The sequence below is a fragment of the Rhamphochromis longiceps genome, linkage group LG5 (assembly GCF_057381845.1).
Source record: "Rhamphochromis longiceps isolate RC_006_pf linkage group LG5, R_longiceps_female_GT1.1, whole genome shotgun sequence".
NCBI lineage: Eukaryota > Metazoa > Chordata > Actinopteri > Cichliformes > Cichlidae > Rhamphochromis > Rhamphochromis longiceps.
In genome coordinates, this window is record NC_140561.1 from 24,795,699 (window position 1) to 24,813,211 (window position 17,513).

The following is a 17,513-nucleotide window of genomic DNA, read 5'->3' on the forward strand; positions in this document are numbered from 1 at the left end:
CCAGTCAAGTCTGTCCCGTATTCAGTAAGTGAAAATAAAATAAACAATAAAAGGTGAATCAAATGGACCATTACGGCAAGGCTGGGATGGTCAGTTTGGTAAAGTAAATCCGTTGGGCATCTTTCTTTGCCTTTAGACAACAATTCTGATGGCAAAAGAGCCAAACGGGACAGGCCAAAAAAAAAAAAATAAAAAAAAAATAAAAAGAGTGAAGGTTAGCAGACAGGTGCAGACAGGCTGCACTAAAGAAAACATTTCATCATTGCTCTTCTTACGTCAAGATGACAAACAAGATAGGCAGCAAAACTCCTCCTTTATGTTCTTGAACAATGACTTCCTGTAACTGAAACGTCTTCAAATCAGGCCTGTTCAGGTCAAAAGATAAGTGTACACAACAAAAAATGGTGACGTTTGATCTGCATATAATGCAAGAACCTGAGCAGTGGGCTGTAAATGTTTCAGTTTGTAATGCTGAAGAAATCCTTAATGTGTTATCCTGCAGAGCAAAATTACTACAGTTTTCTATAAGTGGCCAAAAACCAAATTTCACCTTATTCAATTTGAAATATTATTGCAGTGTCTCTATGTGGCTTTCTGTGCCCTGTTTAGTGTCTAATCAAATGGGAATGTGATTTTGAAAAATGGTTTTAGTAGTAGGGCAAATTGGAAACCACTTCCTCCACTGCTTCTCTTGAGGATTTTTTCATAAAGTGAATATGCAGACATCATAAACAGATTTTTCAGGTTTATTTTTAGTATGTTATTTGCAATTGGTGTTTGTTCTGGGAAAGATATTGCAGACTGAGCAATAATGCATTTCTTGCATTTCTCATGGGTTCTAATGGGGGCCTTTCTTAAAATGACTGGTCCCAGTAACAAAGGCGCTTGTCGACTCAGAAATCGAGAGAAAACCAACAACACACCCGGCAGAACATTATGTTATTTACACGGGTGCACATAAGTGGTCCGCATGTGCGCATTCGCTGTCAAAATAAAAGACGCGCACCAGATAAGAAGTTGCAACGCGCGTTTGCGTCCATATAAAAAGCACTGTTTTTGTCCGCTAGAGTGGGATTTTCACGGCACATTCCGCACCACATCTCTGTGCGTTCATCATTTGTTTGAAGCCAGCTCACCCCCTGCAACCACTTTTCCGAGAATACGCGCTTCTTTTGTGGTTCGGACTCCTTCTGACATTTCTTTGGAGGTGGAGGAACACCAAAGTAATTGCTTAAAGGAGCTTCTTCGACATCTTTAAGAGTTCTAAACAAATGTCTGTCCTCCTCCAGAAAATCTTATGTATGCAAACACGCGTTGCAACTTCATATCTTGTGCGCGTTTTTTTGTTTTTTTTTGACAGCGAATGCGCACCTGCGGACCACTTATGTGCAGCCCCGGTTATATAGCTCGTCATATTGCAGCCACAGAAATTCTTTTGTCCATGAAACCATAAAGCTGCACTTTCTTTTTGCCTTATAGTCTGATTTGTCATAACTTTTCTGTTTTGTGGTAAGCTTTTCTTTGGCTGTCACTTCTTCACCCTGACCTGTCTTATTTGGCTCAGCAGAACTAAAATATATATCCTGCTGCTTTTACACACACACACACACACACACACACACACACACACACACACACACACACACACAAGGGTCAGCGATTCTCTGCGCGATCAACCTCTCATATGTTTAAGCTTGCTGCGGGAGATTTCACTTGTCATGTTTGCATAGTAAGCTAACGATTGATAAGACGATGTCAGAGGAATTGGTGCGTAAATTATCATCACTCACCAATCAGTACTGTCGCTCTCTATACACAGTTCGCGCGATTGCAAAGTGAAAGCAAAAAACAAGCGCAAATTCAAACGCGATTTCAATAAACGGCTGTGCTCCCTGGCTAGCTCACGGGAAGCAAGACCAAACGACACCTCCGTCTCCTCGTTGTCTGAGCTCGCCACATTGGTGTCAGAAGTGGGATGATGGTGGCACCCCATGTTCTGACCCGAGTGACTTTTCCCCCGCCGGTCGTGACCGGACGGTGCGCCAAAAGAAGGCACCTGGACATTTGCAGGACTTTGTGTGGGGCAATGGGGTCGTCGAGGACGACTGACCCCTTAGGTGGGGGCTATGTAGCGGGTCAGGGCTGTTCGGAGTTCTGTTTGTACAGTTATGTTTTGTTTATGTTGCCATAGTGATGGGTGACGCCCTCTCGCTGCGACGGTGTGTCCTTCCGGGGTCAGAGGGCGCCCTGTGTGTTGTTGTTGTTGTTGCTGTGCGGTTGCCGCGCGGTTGCAGTTAGCTAGCGGCAGTGTTCTTCTGCAGATGTCAATAAACGGCTGTGCTCCCTGGCTAGCTCACGGGAAGCAAGACCAAACGACACCTCCGACTACTCCTTGTCTGAGCTCGCCACATTGGTGTCAGAAGTGGGATGATGGTGGCACCCCATGTTCTGACCCGAGTGACTTTTCCCCGCCGGTTGTGACCGGCCGGTGCGCCAAAAGAAGGCACCTGGACATTTGCAAAGTGAAAGCAAAAAACAAGCGCAAATTCAAACGCGATTTCAATATGTCACATATTGACAGTGGCTCACCGATGCCAATGACATAATTACCCAGCTACATTTCCGAAAGAATGCAAAAGCATTGACATTTATTTTTCCAGATGTCAATAAACGGCTGTGCTCCCTGGCTAGCTCATGGGAAGCAAGACCAAACGACACCTCCGTCTCCTTGTTGTCTGAGCTCGCCACAATATTAAACATATCAGGTCCCCATAAGGAAAATCATGTGCTAACGGCTGTCTAAATGACTCGGGTAAAGTTTGTAGCATGCATGCTTGTTGTTTTTGTCTGCTTCCACTTGTCTTTGCACTAGGATGATGTCAGCGTAAATGTGCAGTCATATTCGTTGTGTTCCCACTAGTGCTGTCAGCGTTAATCTCGTTGAAATGACGTTAACGCCACAACACGGCAAATCTCCGTTAATGAGCTACCCCTGATCGCCCTGTGCGTGGGGCTAGACGGCCAACACGTTAACGAGCTAACTGCGCTAACACACTAGTTCCCACCCATGTAATTGAGCATTGCGTGGCACATCCAACATACTGTTTTACTTTAGTCCATGACGCGCTTACCTTCAGGGTCATACGTCACATGAAAAGCAAAATAATTCCAAACGCCAGATCTGAATGATGGTGGGGGAGGTTCAATTTGCCATGTTGCAATGAGAGCTTAACTTCTGTCTCGCTAGCTTGCCCTGCGCTCTTCCTTCTGACAATGCTGTCTGTGTTGAACGCTCAGTGGATCTGCGCTCGACAGTGTAGTAGTCGAACGTAGAGTAGTCGAACGCAGATTCACTGAGCACTCAACACAGACAGCATCGTCAGAAGGAAAGTTGATAAAATCCATCCATCCATCCATCCATCCATCCATCCATCCATTCGCTTCCGCTTATCCTTTTCAGGGTCGCGGGGGGCGCTGGAGCCCATCCCAGCTGTCATAGGGCGAGAGGCAGGGTACACCCTGGATAGGTCGTCAGTCTGTCGCAGGGCCAACACACAGGGACAGACAACCATTCGCACTCACATTCATTCGCACATTCACACCTAGTGGCAATTTGGATTATCCAATTAACCTATCCCCACAAGCTGCATGTCTTTGGATGGTGGGAGGAAGCCGGAGTACCCGGAGAGAACCCACGCAAACACGGGGAGAACATCCAAACTCCACACAGAAAGACCCCGGCCTGATGTTGGAATTGAACTCAGGACCTTCTTGCTGTGCGGCAACAGTGCTAACCACCGTGCCAGTTGATAAAATAAATTACAAATTTTGTATTGTTCGATACATATGCGTACCGAACCGAAAGCACTGTATCGAACGGCTCAATATCAATACGAGTATCGTTGCACCCCTATTTAATAATATGTATGCATTAAGTCCATAGTAATTACATTAATTACAAAAAGTGCAATAAATATAAAAAAATTGAATTGAATTGAAGAGGTTTATCCCTCAAAACTTTAAATACAAAAAAGTTGCAAAAAATAGTTTACAACAACAGGAAATTTATTTTGAGTGTCTTCATAGTTTTATTTTGGAGATATAGCATTTTTTATGTACTGGAGGAAAGACAAAAAACAATCCTATGATGCAAATTTGCAAAGAAAACAGCATGTGCATCAAAATAAACTATTTCCAGCAGTGCAATTCGAGTTCTAAGCATCCCAGAAACTATTCAGAAAAGTAAACATGACTTATAAAAACACCAGTATAGGCTTTTAAGGCCTACAAGTAAAAAAAACTACATTTTCCGCGAAAATGACGTCACTTCCGGTTTCAGACAGGAAATGGTGGACATGCGGTAGTTCGGGTTGACCTCTTTTTCATTGTGGGAAGTGTTACAAACAGCTGATCAGATCGGCAACGCCTGTTTCTGGAATATTATGTTTTTTTTCCTGCAAGTGCTTTTTATGCAATTTTTGTAAAGCTTTACGTGGAAGGAAACCGTGACCGAGGACAAGCTGATGGCATAAGATGTAAGTACAACTCCTCCCCAAAACAAATTATTGCGCTAGCTTACGCGTTTCTGGTTCTACAGGGATTTAAAGGGTTAACAATAACAATGTATTGAATAATGACTTTAAAAAATAATATAAAATAGTGTGCAAATACTGATAACAGTGCAAATGTTTGCAATATAAAAAATAAATGAAAAATGTAAACATCTATGTTTCGTGAACTTTGCAGTGTTGCTCTGTGGTGCAGCTACGACACTGTAGCAAAGTTTACACACTATGTCTACTTGATCCACGTCTGACTCCACGAACCCATAATGTTTCCACACCACAGAAGTTTTTTTTGTTTTTTTTTACCTCTCTTTTCAACCAACGGCAGTCACTCTCCTCTCCAAATAACTTCTGCTTAGCTTTCCGAGCTTCCCTTGGGTCCTCTTAATTGTTGTGACACCTGTTCGAAATGCAGAGAGGTGCGCTCGATTTGCCACACGGAGCAGCGCGAGAGTAAAGCACGAGGGAGGGGCTAATAATCGGCTCAGTCATTTTTAATGATCGTTGAAAGCCCAGATCGTAATCGTGATTAAAATTCGATTAATTGAGCAGCCCTATATAGAAGAGAAAAAAAGGCTAACAGCAAACACACAGTCTACAGGCCTGAATCAGACAACCACAGGGTTAAATCTGACACAATGATCACTTCACAAGGTGTAAAAATAGAAGAGAAACTCAAAATTTCTATTAAGATTTTCAAAACAAATTGCTCAAATCAGATAGAATTCAAACTAACTATATGTGAAGGTTTTGGGCTTTGATGTGTGCAATATAAAAGCACCCAGAACAACAGCAGATTTGTTGATTGTGAAATACCGCAGAAATATTAAAACAGACTTTTCATTATCAGCCAGTAAACTTAAATAGATGGTTCATTAAAAGTAATCATTTTACAAAATACAGAGCTGTCCAAAAGTCTCAAGCACAACTCATTGCTTTATATTTTGCTTCCAGGGAGCCAGAGTTTCTCATAATGTTTTAAATGGTCTTAAACAATAGTTCTCCAGGTTTTCTGAAGGCCTTTCAAAATTTTTCTTTGTAAATTTGCTGCCTCACTTGTTTTCAGTCCGGTCCTTGAACCTGACCATTTTCAGAGGGATCTTTTTTTAACCAGTTTTGTGTCCACAAGTCCACAAGATAAGCTATAAAAGAGCCAATTTTAAATTGTATCTTCAGGTCCTTGGCTACTTCTGTTAATACGTGGCAAGAAAAAAAACAGTGTCTGTTCCACTGTTTCAGTGGAAACAGGTCTCATAGAGTGATGAGTCCAAATTTGAAAATTTTATTTCAAATCGTCATCAGAGATTGTCCGGAGAGGTACAAGAGCTTGTCAAAATAGATGGAATTATAAACACAACAAAGCACAATCAGATTTTTAGTCCTCTCGTTCCATTGCCAACAGCTTCACTTTTCAGCATGACAATGATCCCAAATACTGGATGGAAAATGCACAATATCAGTTATGGATTGACCTTCCAATATCCTGGACCTCAACATTATTGAAGGAGTGTGGTATCTTTACAGAGGATGGAAAAAATGCAATGCTAATATTCAAAGAAGAGCTTTGAATAACTCATCCTCTATGAAGAATACAAACTGTGCTTTTGCCTTATATCCTGTATTTATGTTTATGTTTGCAAATTTTTAACAAGTCACTGCACCTATTTCAACATAATGAAAAGAGGGATGGCTTTTTCACAGTACTGCTACTCGTTTACACTACAAGAAAGAGAAAGGACAGGAAATGCTTTCTTAAAGCTGATTATTATGGAAGGGTTTAACAGGTCTGGCTTACTTTAGCCTAACCTAAACTGTTTGTGGTCCATGAACACATTTGAGAACAATTCAAGGCCTTGTGTTAATAACTCCAGGAAAGAAAATAAACTTGAAGCAAGCCAAGTTTATTTATTTATTAATGTTGATTAGTTAATAATATAATGACTTAGTTGGGCTTGTTTTTAGCTCAGTGTCTTAATATTGATTCCAGTTTTACCAAATAACATGCACTCTAAAGAAAACAACACTTAGCCTGTCAGTTCACTTTGGCTTCATGTGAATCCACACCTCCTTTCTGTAGAAACTCAAGGATGCAAATCAAGTGCATTGTAAGTTTTTATGCTGTTTGTTGGTACAAATACCAGTCAGCCAATTATCAACTGAAAATATGTGGTGTGTAAAACTTTTACTCAAGCTTGCAAAATGTCTCTTTACACATTTGCACCATTTCAGAGTGTAGTTCATAGAAGTTACAGATCTTTTATGGGATACATGCACGTTAAAACAGGAATGGCCATATGTTTTTTAAAAATATGTTACCAAATATTTTTAAAATACAGATAAACTGGACCTGTAATATTTTTTTAAAGGCAACTGAATTATGAACAAAACCTTCAAAGTTTGTACAGGATATTTTTAAATGAACATTTAAAAGAGCTTACTTATATGTCTGCTGTAGGTTTATTTAAATAACCTTTGCATGAACCTGCTTTGTGCAACATTACATGCAAATACACATGCAAAGCCAACAGTGAGGTAAAAATTTTTTTAAAAAATGAACAAAAACAGATAATAATGTAATGTTCAACATCACACAAACTTTAAACATGTGAGTAGTTTTTGTGGCCTCTTGGGTTTGTCACTATATATTTTCACGTAAATGACCAAAAGTAACCAACTTAACATAACATTGGACATGCAAGGTGTTGCTGTGATAACATCTCAGTAAGTTGACACACACAGGGGTTTACTGTGTGTGCTCATCTCATGAAAGACTGATACACCAAAAAAAAGGAAAAATCCACAAAGAAAAAAAGACAAATTCCAAACCACAAACAAATGTAATGAAAATGTCATGAAAGATGAACACCGCTGATGCAGCATACACGCTAACATAGAGTAATAACATAGTGTCTCTATGGTGAGTCTTTTCATCTAGGAGCGTGACAATTAAATGCAATATCTTAACCGTGTGAAAATCATTAGAGTCTTTTTAACATCATCAAAAAAAAAATTTCTAAAAAGATTGTATGAAAAGATTCATATCAGGTCATACTACACATGTATTTGTTTTTATTTGCAATTTGCTCTTCCTAAACTGTCAGGTTTGGTCAGACAGGCGAGGGAGGGCATATGGACTTATGGGTGAATTTGCATAAAACCATCTGTCATGATGCTCTGACAAGAAAATACAGTAATGTCAGTACTGTGCCTTCAGTCTAACACTTATTGGGATCATGGCTTCACGTTTCACTCTGCTGGTTTTGTGCTGTTTCTTTACACTGCGCTGCAGTGAGAGTTTGCCTGAATGGGTCAACAACATTTCTACCAACCTCTTCAGTTTGTCTGGGGACATTATGCTCGGAGGGCTCTTTCCCATTAACGATGTCACCAGCAGCCTCAGTGACATAACAGAGCCAAACCAGATAAGCTGTGAAAGGTAAGGATGGTTAAGAAAAATTCATCACATATACAGGGAGTGCAGAATTATTAGGCAAATGAGTATTTTGTCCACATCATCCTCTTCATGCATGTTGTCTTACTCCAAGCTGTATAGGCTTGAAAGCCTACTACCAATTAAGCATATTAGGTGATGTGCATCTCTGTAATGAGAAGGGGTGTGGTCTAATGACATCAACACCCTATATCAGGTGTGCATAATTATTAGGCAACGGCCTTTCCTTTGGCAAAATGGGTCAAAAGAAGGACTTGACAGGCTCAGAAAAGTCAAAAATAGTGAGATATCTTGCAGAGGGATGCAGCAGTCTCATAATTGCAAAGCTTCTGAAGCGTGATCATCGAACAATCAAGCGTTTCATTCAAAATAGTCAACAGGGTCGCAAGAAGCGTGTGGAAAAACCAAGGCGCCAAATAACTGCCCATGAACTGAGAAAAGTCAAGCGTGCAGCTGCCAAGATGCCACTTGCCACCAGTTTGGCCATATTTCAGAGCTGCAACATCACTGGAGTGCCCAAAAGCACAAGGTGTGCAATACTCAGAGACATGGCCAAGGTAAGAAAGGCTGAAAGACGACCACCACTGAACAAGACACACAAGCTGAAACGTCAAGACTGGGCCAAGAAATATCTCAAGACTGGTTTTTCTAAGGTTTTATGGACTGATGAAATGAGAGTGAGTCTTGATGGGCCAGATGGATGGGCCCGTGGCTGGATTGGTAAAGGGCAGAGAGCTCCAGTCCGACTCAGACGCCAGCAAGGTGGAGGTGGAGTACTGGTTTGGGCTGGTATCATCAAAGATGAGCTTGTGGGGCCTTTTCGGGTTGAGGATGGAGTCAAGCTCAGCTCCCAGTCCTACTGCCAGTTTCTGGAAGACACCTTCTTCAAGCAGTGGTACAGGAAGAAGTCTGCATCCTTCAAGAAAAACATGATTTTCATGCAGGACAATGCTCCATCACACGCGTCCAAGTACTCCACAGCGTGGCTGGCAAGAAAGGGTATGAAAGAAGAAAAACTAATGACATGGCCTCCTTGTTCACCTGATCTGAACCCCATTGAGAACCTGTGGTCCATCATCAAATATGAGATTTACAAGGAGGGAAAACAGTACACCTCTCTGAACAGTGTCTGGGAGGCTGTGGTTGCTGCTGCACGCAATGTTGATGGTGAACAGATCAAAACACTGACAGAATCCATGGATGGCAGGCTTTTGAGTGTCCTTGCAAAGAAAGGTGGCTATATTGGTCGCTGATTTGATTTTGTTTTGTTTTTGAATGTCAGAAATGTATATTTGTGAATGTGGAGATGTTATATTGGTTTCACTGGTAAAAATAAATAATTGAAATGGGTATATATTTGTTTTTTGTTAAGTTGCCTAATAATTATGCACAGTAATAGTCACCTGCACACACAGATATCCCCCTAAAATAGCTAAAACTAAAAACAAACTAAAAACTACTTCCAAAAACATTCAGCTTTGATATTAATGAGTTTTTTGGGTTCATTGAGAACATGGTTGTTGTTCAATAATAACATTATTCCTCAAAAATACAACTTGCCTAATAATTCTGCACTCCCTGTATAAATGACAGTGTACGCTAACCCTAACTTACCATGACTTCTACCGTTTTCTGCTTGTGGCTGAACAGTTTAAATGATCTTGGACTGGGACTTGCTATAGCCATGAAATACGCAGTGGATGAAATCAACGGAAACCAGACTCTCCTCCCTGGCATCAAGTTAGGTTATGAAATCTATGACACATGCACACAAGCATCAGTCATTATAAAGCCCACTCTGTCTTTTCTCACTGCAAAATTCAACCAAGAACTACCTGTGCAGTGTAATTACACCGACTATGAGACGAGCGTAGTTGCAGTGATTGGTCCTTATGTCTCAGAAATGGTGTCAGTCATTGGAAAACTCCTGGGATTCTTTTTGATGCCACAGGTTTGAATACACATACATCTTAAGATTTAAAGCATAGTTTCTATTAATGCAAAGATCTGACAATAAATATTTCAAATGTAAAAGTAACTCTTACAGGTAGATCTAAGGATTTGTGCCAGGTTATATCACAGAAAATTAATTCTTTCCTGTTTAGTTAATTTAACATTTTTACCATGATATATTAGGTATTATCCAGTATGTCAACAGTGAGTACAGGTAAACAACGCTAATTTTTACTTTTTTATACTTGCACCAGATTAGCTATGGAGCCACCAGTGACAAATTCAGTGATGATGTTTCCTACCCGTCATTCTTTCGTACGGTGCCCAGTGACAAATGGCAAGTGGATGTCATAATAAAGCTAATAGAGGAATTTGGCTGGAACTGGGTGGCAATTGTGGGCAGTGACGAGGAGTACGGACAACAAGGTGTGCAGATGTTCACCAAATTTGCAGACAACACATCTATCTGTGTGGCCTATCAGGGTCTGATTCTAGTGTACACTGACCCTGTGCCAATGGTCAAAACCATTATAGGCAATATAAAAGAGACTAAAGTTGGAGTGGTGGTGGTGTTCACTCTTCCAGAGCAAAGTGAAATCTTTTTTAAAGAGGTTGGTGAAGCAGATATCTAAAGCAACTAAGAAATTTATTATTTTCTATTAGTGGTCAGAATTTGTTCAGCACCAGTTAATCATTTAATTTATTCCAGGTTATCAGGAGTAATTTAACAGCTGTTTGGATTGCCAGCACAAGTTGGACCATCGATGCTCAAGTGACTTCTCTACCCAACATTGAAACAATTGGAACAGTCGTCGGATTCCTTGACAAAATAGGCACGCTCAGCTTGTTCAGTGATTATTCAATGGAGCTCTTCAAGAAACTCAGTGCAGAGCGGGCAAAGACATCCACTCCAACTACAAATCTTAATCATCCAAACAATCGCTGCCCACAATGCTGGAAATTGTCACTAGACAACATTAGCATAGTGGAAGCACCTGCAGTGCAGACGTCAGCTTTCAGTGTGTATGCTGCTGTTTACAGTGTAGCACAGGCACTGCATAACCTGCTGGAGTGCAATTCAACTGCCTGTAAGTGGGGATCTGGAAGCAAAATCTATCCCTGGAAGGTGATTTATTTTATTTTTTCTAGTATATGGGTGACTGCACAAAATTTGCAATCAAGTTTATCAATAACAACAATAATCAAATCATTAAAAAAAATCATCATTTTGCAGCTGTTGGAGACTTTAAGGAACACTTCTCTTAACATAAATGGCACACGTATAGAGTTTGACGATAATGGCAACCCAAACATGGGTTACAATGTCATTCAGTGGGACTGGAAAGACCCATCGAAAGTGAATTTTAAAACTGTGGGAAATTATACCGAAGAGAAACTGTTCCTGAATGAGGCCCTCTTTAATTGGTCAGCTAACAAGGTAACTTTAAAAAAAAAAATTGTGTAAAAGGTATTTCAACCAATTTAGTGAAATCATGACCCAGTTTGAATTCCTGAATTATTTACCACAACTTTTGCAGGTTCCTACATCAAACTGTTCAGCAAAATGTGACACAGGTCAGGTCCACAGAGTCAAAGGCTTCCATTCCTGCTGTTTTGACTGCATTGACTGTCTTGCTGGCACTTACCAGGCAAAAAATGGTAGTGTATTTGTTCATTCTTGTCTCACATATCGGACCTTGGTTATTTGAATTCTTGTCAGAGATAGATACTCTCACGCATTTCTCATAAAATAAACCTGCAGGTTAATTTAGTATAACCTAAAAAATAACCATAATGAGAGTTCCTCTACCTGCCAGCACCGCTAAAGTTTTCAGAGTGATGCTATTATAATTGAATAATTGAATAGCCAGGAAAACACGCAAAGGCAAAAACTTGGGAACTCAGAATATTTAATCATAAATTAAACTCAGTATAAAATGCCACTGGGCACAGTTTTCAGGCTGATGTTCAGGTCTGTCTCCCATCAAATGATAAATTGTGCTGTGTAATATTATCCAACACAAAGCTGTGTTGAGTGAGCAATTTTCTGTTATTTTTATATACATGTTATGTGAAATCGTATAGATTGTGATACTTGGTCACTGAAGCTGTTGATTATTTTATTTACCTAAATATTACTGATTCAATAACTGGCAGATCTTATAATGTATAATGTAATTTATCTGTAAAATAATAAGTTAAAATAAAATAAATGACCTAGTATGAAGTAGAAATAAATAGTGGAGTAGAAACAGAAGTAGCATAACATAAAAAGTACTTCAAATTAAGTACTTAAATGAAGTAATAATGAAGTATTCAACTAAACACATTAAGTTACATTCCTATGAGTCCTATCTATGCTCTTGATTAACAGAGGAGCTGTGTGTGTTTTTTGTGCTTTCTCACTCACAGACGACACCCAGTGTACTAAGTGTCCCAACCGTCAGTGGTCCCAGCATCGCAGCACAAACTGCACTGACCCCATCTTTAAGTTTTTTGAGTGGCACAGCCAGGATGCTGTGATAATGATGCTGGTTGCTGCGCTGTGCAGGCTGGTCTCTGTGGCTGGTTTGTTCAAGAAGGACCTTCATCGTCTGGATATGTGGCAAATATGACAATAGACTTTGTAGAATCATTCCTCTCGTGTCCTGTTTCACCTTTGATTGGATTTGCCTTAATGCAGGGTTTCAATGGTGTAATGGCCCTTGCATCGTTCATGTGCAGCTTCATGGCAGTGAAGCCTCTTCATCAGTATAATCTAGCCAGAGACATCACCTTTTCCACCCTGATCTACTGTGTCATTTGGGTGATCTTTATTCCAATCTACACAGAAAACAACAGAGATAATAACAAGAACAGGTCAGTTGTCCATGTTTATTTCAGCCTGGCAAGCAACTTTGGACTGTTGGCAGCCTACTACTTTCCAAAATGCTACTTGCTGTTAAGGAAACCTCATTTAAATACAGCAAAGTACTTCTGTACCTTCTTAGAGGGCGTCCCACCAACTCAAGCAGAAGAAGAGCAACAGCCAAAAGCACAGGAAGGACAATAGACAGTTAAACTGTTTATAAAGTAAATCAAAGAATCATATTCTAAAAACCAAACATTACATTATATTTATGGATGTGTAATATATAACAAAGGCTAGAAGACTATAAAATACACTAGATTAGGTTATAATAAGCATTTTATCCTAATACTCTGCAAGCATGTAATCCATACAGCAAATAACAAAGAGTGCATTGTGTTTGTTTAGTAACATGAAGTCTATGGGTTCACATTTGTCGCTGATTATTTACCAGGAACATTGTTTTGCTTGTATTAATGTTAGTCACAAAAACATTAACTGAATAAAAATAATTGAGGAACTAAACTTAATGTACTGCAAAATGTTTTTTGGTTTTTTTCAATATGCATGTTTGCAGTTTTGAAATACACTGTTAGAGATGCAAGTCATGCATGCAATAGAGTTGGCTTTCAAGTATTGTCTTGAACAAAAATAAAATTGTCATGCAGACAGTTCTGCTTCTGAATAATACACTTTATGTTATTTGAATCACTGAGTTTGAGTTTAATCTTTTAGCTGCTAACACAGTGTTAGAACTTTGTTGTTGAATAACTGATAGTCTCTTTTTTTCCCTTTATTGTTTTACTGTAATGAAATGTAATGATGAAACAGGTAGCAAACTCAAATGTCACATGTGCCATGAGCTACAGGATTAGTTTCCATCATCTTGTATAGATGTGGCTGTTTCACACCTCGAGAACACGTGCTCCCACCACCACGGTCACGCAAATCAAAGGAACCTGAACACTAACACACGGAGGGATGACGAGAACCCACACAAACCCAGAAACCCCAAGTGGCCCCAACCAACAGTGAAGACCAGGACAGAGTGGATAATAAGGTGCTGAGCCAAAAACATGCAGGGAGGCCTCCACCAGTGCCCGAGGCCACACAACGCATCCTGGTCTCACCCAAGCAGTATGGACTGCAAAGAAAAGGAACCATAGCACAGTAAGAGCTAAGGGAACCCTAACAAACCCAAAGCCCAGGAAATATACCAGCTGGCACAACCCCAGCAGCACAGGGTGCCCACATGACACCCCCCCCCCCCCCCCCCCCCCCCCCCCACCTAAATCAAAGTCCATAAACTGTAGGTGCTTTCAGCTGCTCCCTTACTTCCCAAGGGGTCACCACAACAGACAGATGTTACCTTTGCCACCAATTTTGCACCAGATGCCTTTCCTAATTTGTGTCTTCTCCTGGTCTTGAAACCTTTAAAATTTCTTGTGTCAAGAACATTTTTGAACCACTACAGTAGGGATCCACTCCTTTTTCATAGTTGCACAGTGTGTGAAACAATTCCCATCCTAACCTCTAATGGCATCCAGCCAAGCAGAAAGATTTTGTGCTACTTTGTCAAGAAAAAACTGTTTACAGCATTCATAGGAATCATTATGAGAAGACAGCTAACAGCCATGGTTATAGGTTTTGCAGTCGTGTTAATATATTTTTTTACTTTTTCCTTTGTCTTAGTACCGCACTGATTTATCACTGTGTATGAAACAAAACAGGCAACTCTTTGCATGTGTGTGATGTTGGGCCAGATTATCAATAAATGGTCTCCTTAGCTACAAAACACAAAAAGGTAGGAGGTGATTTCATGCTTGAGGAAGAAAGCTGCTCTGACATAAACAAGATGTTAATCTTGCATGCACTGTATGCACAAATACTGAACCCGCCCGCACACAAGATCCAGTCAGAGACATGTAAGCATCTTTAAATGTTTCTGCAAATAAAGAGATCCTGACCATTCACAGAGAGGATAAAACCTTGCATGCCAGCTTGTGTAAAAGGGTGAGGGTAAGAAGACAGGAGCAGACAAGCTGTATTAAAGCAAACTAACACCGACCTTCTTACGTCAAGATGACAAGATAGCAGCAGACTTCCTTTATTCCCACGGCAAACCCTTTGTCCTAAAGTCAAGCTTACTCATGTCAAAAGATACACTGAAAAAATGATTGATGAAGTTTTATTCACATATAATGCAAGAACTTGCAGAAGTGTGCTCAACATGTTTTAATGCTAAACAAAAGTAAATTTTGCAAATTTCTATACTGTAGTTTCCGATCAGTCACAGGTAAACATCTTTTCAGAGGATTTTTACCTGAGAAGTATTTCCAACAGGCAGTGTATGTCTTTGTGGTTGAGCAAAAGCAGACTGGATCAGTGCGGGGCATATCTGAGCATTCAAAGTCTCTTACCGCTTTGATAACTATAACGATCTGGTGATGGATCGAGAACGAATGAGAAGCAGTTCTTTCATGTGCAGGAAATGATCTGATCTGATAAAATGCAGATGTGCCAACATGTGATTCAGCAGGAACAGGTGAGGGTACACTCCTGTGGGTTTTCCCTACAGGAAGGAAAGAGAGCAGCCAGAGGCAAGATGCTCTCAAAATATATATTGTAATATAAAGCACCTTGAGATAATTGTTGGGATTTGGTACTGTATAAATAAAATGTAATTCAATTGAAATAAATTGAGATGACTGTTAAAACTACACATTTTCATAATCTGTTTGTAGCAGCTGCTTTGCACCTTGACTTTCTCTGCTGTTGCTGTGAGTATTTCTCAGTGAAATGTGATTCGTAAGAATGCCTTTAGTTATGTGGAGCAAACTGGAAACCACTTCCCCCTTGCATGCTCCAAATGTCAACTAGAGAATCAGGACTAAATAATGCAGCTCTTCCTTATAGTAAGATTACTATGAATCGCTCTCCATTTCATTTCTGTCTTTAGGATCTTCCTCTATAGTATGTCGGTTAATGTGTTTTACAGTGATGCATATTGAATGTTTCCAACTTAAACCCTAGAAATGATTAATGTGGTTTTCTTTTACTCATGTTTCTCCTCTTATGTTTGTAGGCCATCACATTTTAATGGTTTTAATTTACAATTTGTAAACAAAAGATTGGACATGATGGTGAGTCTGTACCTGTGATCTGTTACAGATTTGGTACACAAAAAGTGGAGCTGCACACTGGGCTTTTTACGGATGTAAAATGTTTAATCATACAGTAACTTGATATTGTTTTAGTTGTATAATCAAAGTACCTAAAGTAAACACATTACGTAGAATCCCACTTTTCAGAATACTATGGAGAACTGGATTTGCTGGAATTACTGGATCATAATTATTGACCCAATGATGTGCATTTAAAGCTATTTGTTGGTGGGTGGTGGTATTTAAAAAAGAAAAATTCATGAATGTAAAAATATTTGAAAGGGCCAATACAAGGCTTACAGGATCCAGATACACTACAGGCCAGATTCATTCAACCAGAAGGTCAAATGTTATACAATGATTGACTTTGCAAATATAAAACTTAGTAGAATCACTGGCAATTCTAATTTTAAATAAGAAAACGATTTAACCACTTGCTCAAATCATAAAAAAACTTCTTGTGTTTTTTTTTTTATTACCAAGACAAACTTATCACCATGTGAAGATTTTGTGATTCTGAACTGTAAGCACAAATAAAGATAACAGACTTATTAAATATGGAAAGACCCTGGCATATTGTGGAAAACTGGCTGTTGATCATCATGAGTGTTTTACAATATGCATGCACTTCTTGACACCAAAAGAAAGAGAAAAAACTGCTTTCTATAACATTTCAGATGAAACTGAGTACATGAAGTAAAATCAGACACTCCTGGCTTAATATTTGAGAATAGTTCAAGAAAAGATAAACCTGTAGCAAGCCAAGTGTTTTTGCTCTCTTTTGATTCATTTTTTGTTTTGTTTTTTTGTTTGTTTGGCAATACATGATGATGCTGTTGTATCTCCCTGGATATTTGACCACTCTCAGAATTAGTTGAGTTCATTTAAAATGCTTGGTTTCCTGGCAAGGGCTTTATATTTTCCAAAAACCAGTTTTGATGTGTGTTTGGGATCATTTTCCTGTTGGAACATTAAACTGTGTCCAAGTTTCAGCCATTTAGCTATTGATTTGAGGAGGTCTTCCTTCTTCATTGTTCCATACATATTCTGCAATGTACCAATACAAATGTCAGCAAAGCAGCCCAAGAGTATGATGCTACCACCAGCAGCTGTCAGAGTATTCTTAGGTAACGTATCACCTTTACTCCTCCAAGAATACAACTTGACATTGTGACTAAATAACTTAATCTTTGTCTCGTCTGACCAAAAACCTTTTCTCCAGAAAGCATTTGGCTTCTATGTGTATACACTTCATTTGAGAATGAAGATGTGAGTTTTGGAGCAGAGGTTTCCCTCTTGGTTGGCACCCTTACCATCCATGGTGTTGTAAAACCCATTTCACTGTGGACAGTTAAGCTGCTGTTCCAACAAGTTCTAGTTCATGGCAGGCTTGAGTCTTGGTGGTTCCTGGGTTGTTCCTTAATACCCTAACCAGTTTCCTCCCATCTGTGGCTGACAGTTTGAGCCTTCTTTCTGACTTTGGCAAAGTGGAACTGATAAATTTTGAAATCTGCATTTGTTTAGAAATGGCT

General features: G+C 39.6%; 1 pseudogene; it reads left to right on the forward strand.

The window, feature by feature from the left end:
- The first annotated feature begins 7,798 nt into the window (after positions 1–7,798).
- Positions 7,799–13,021, forward strand: LOC146670085 (taste receptor type 1 member 3-like; annotated as a pseudogene).
- Positions 13,022–17,513: the final 4,492 nt, after the last annotated feature.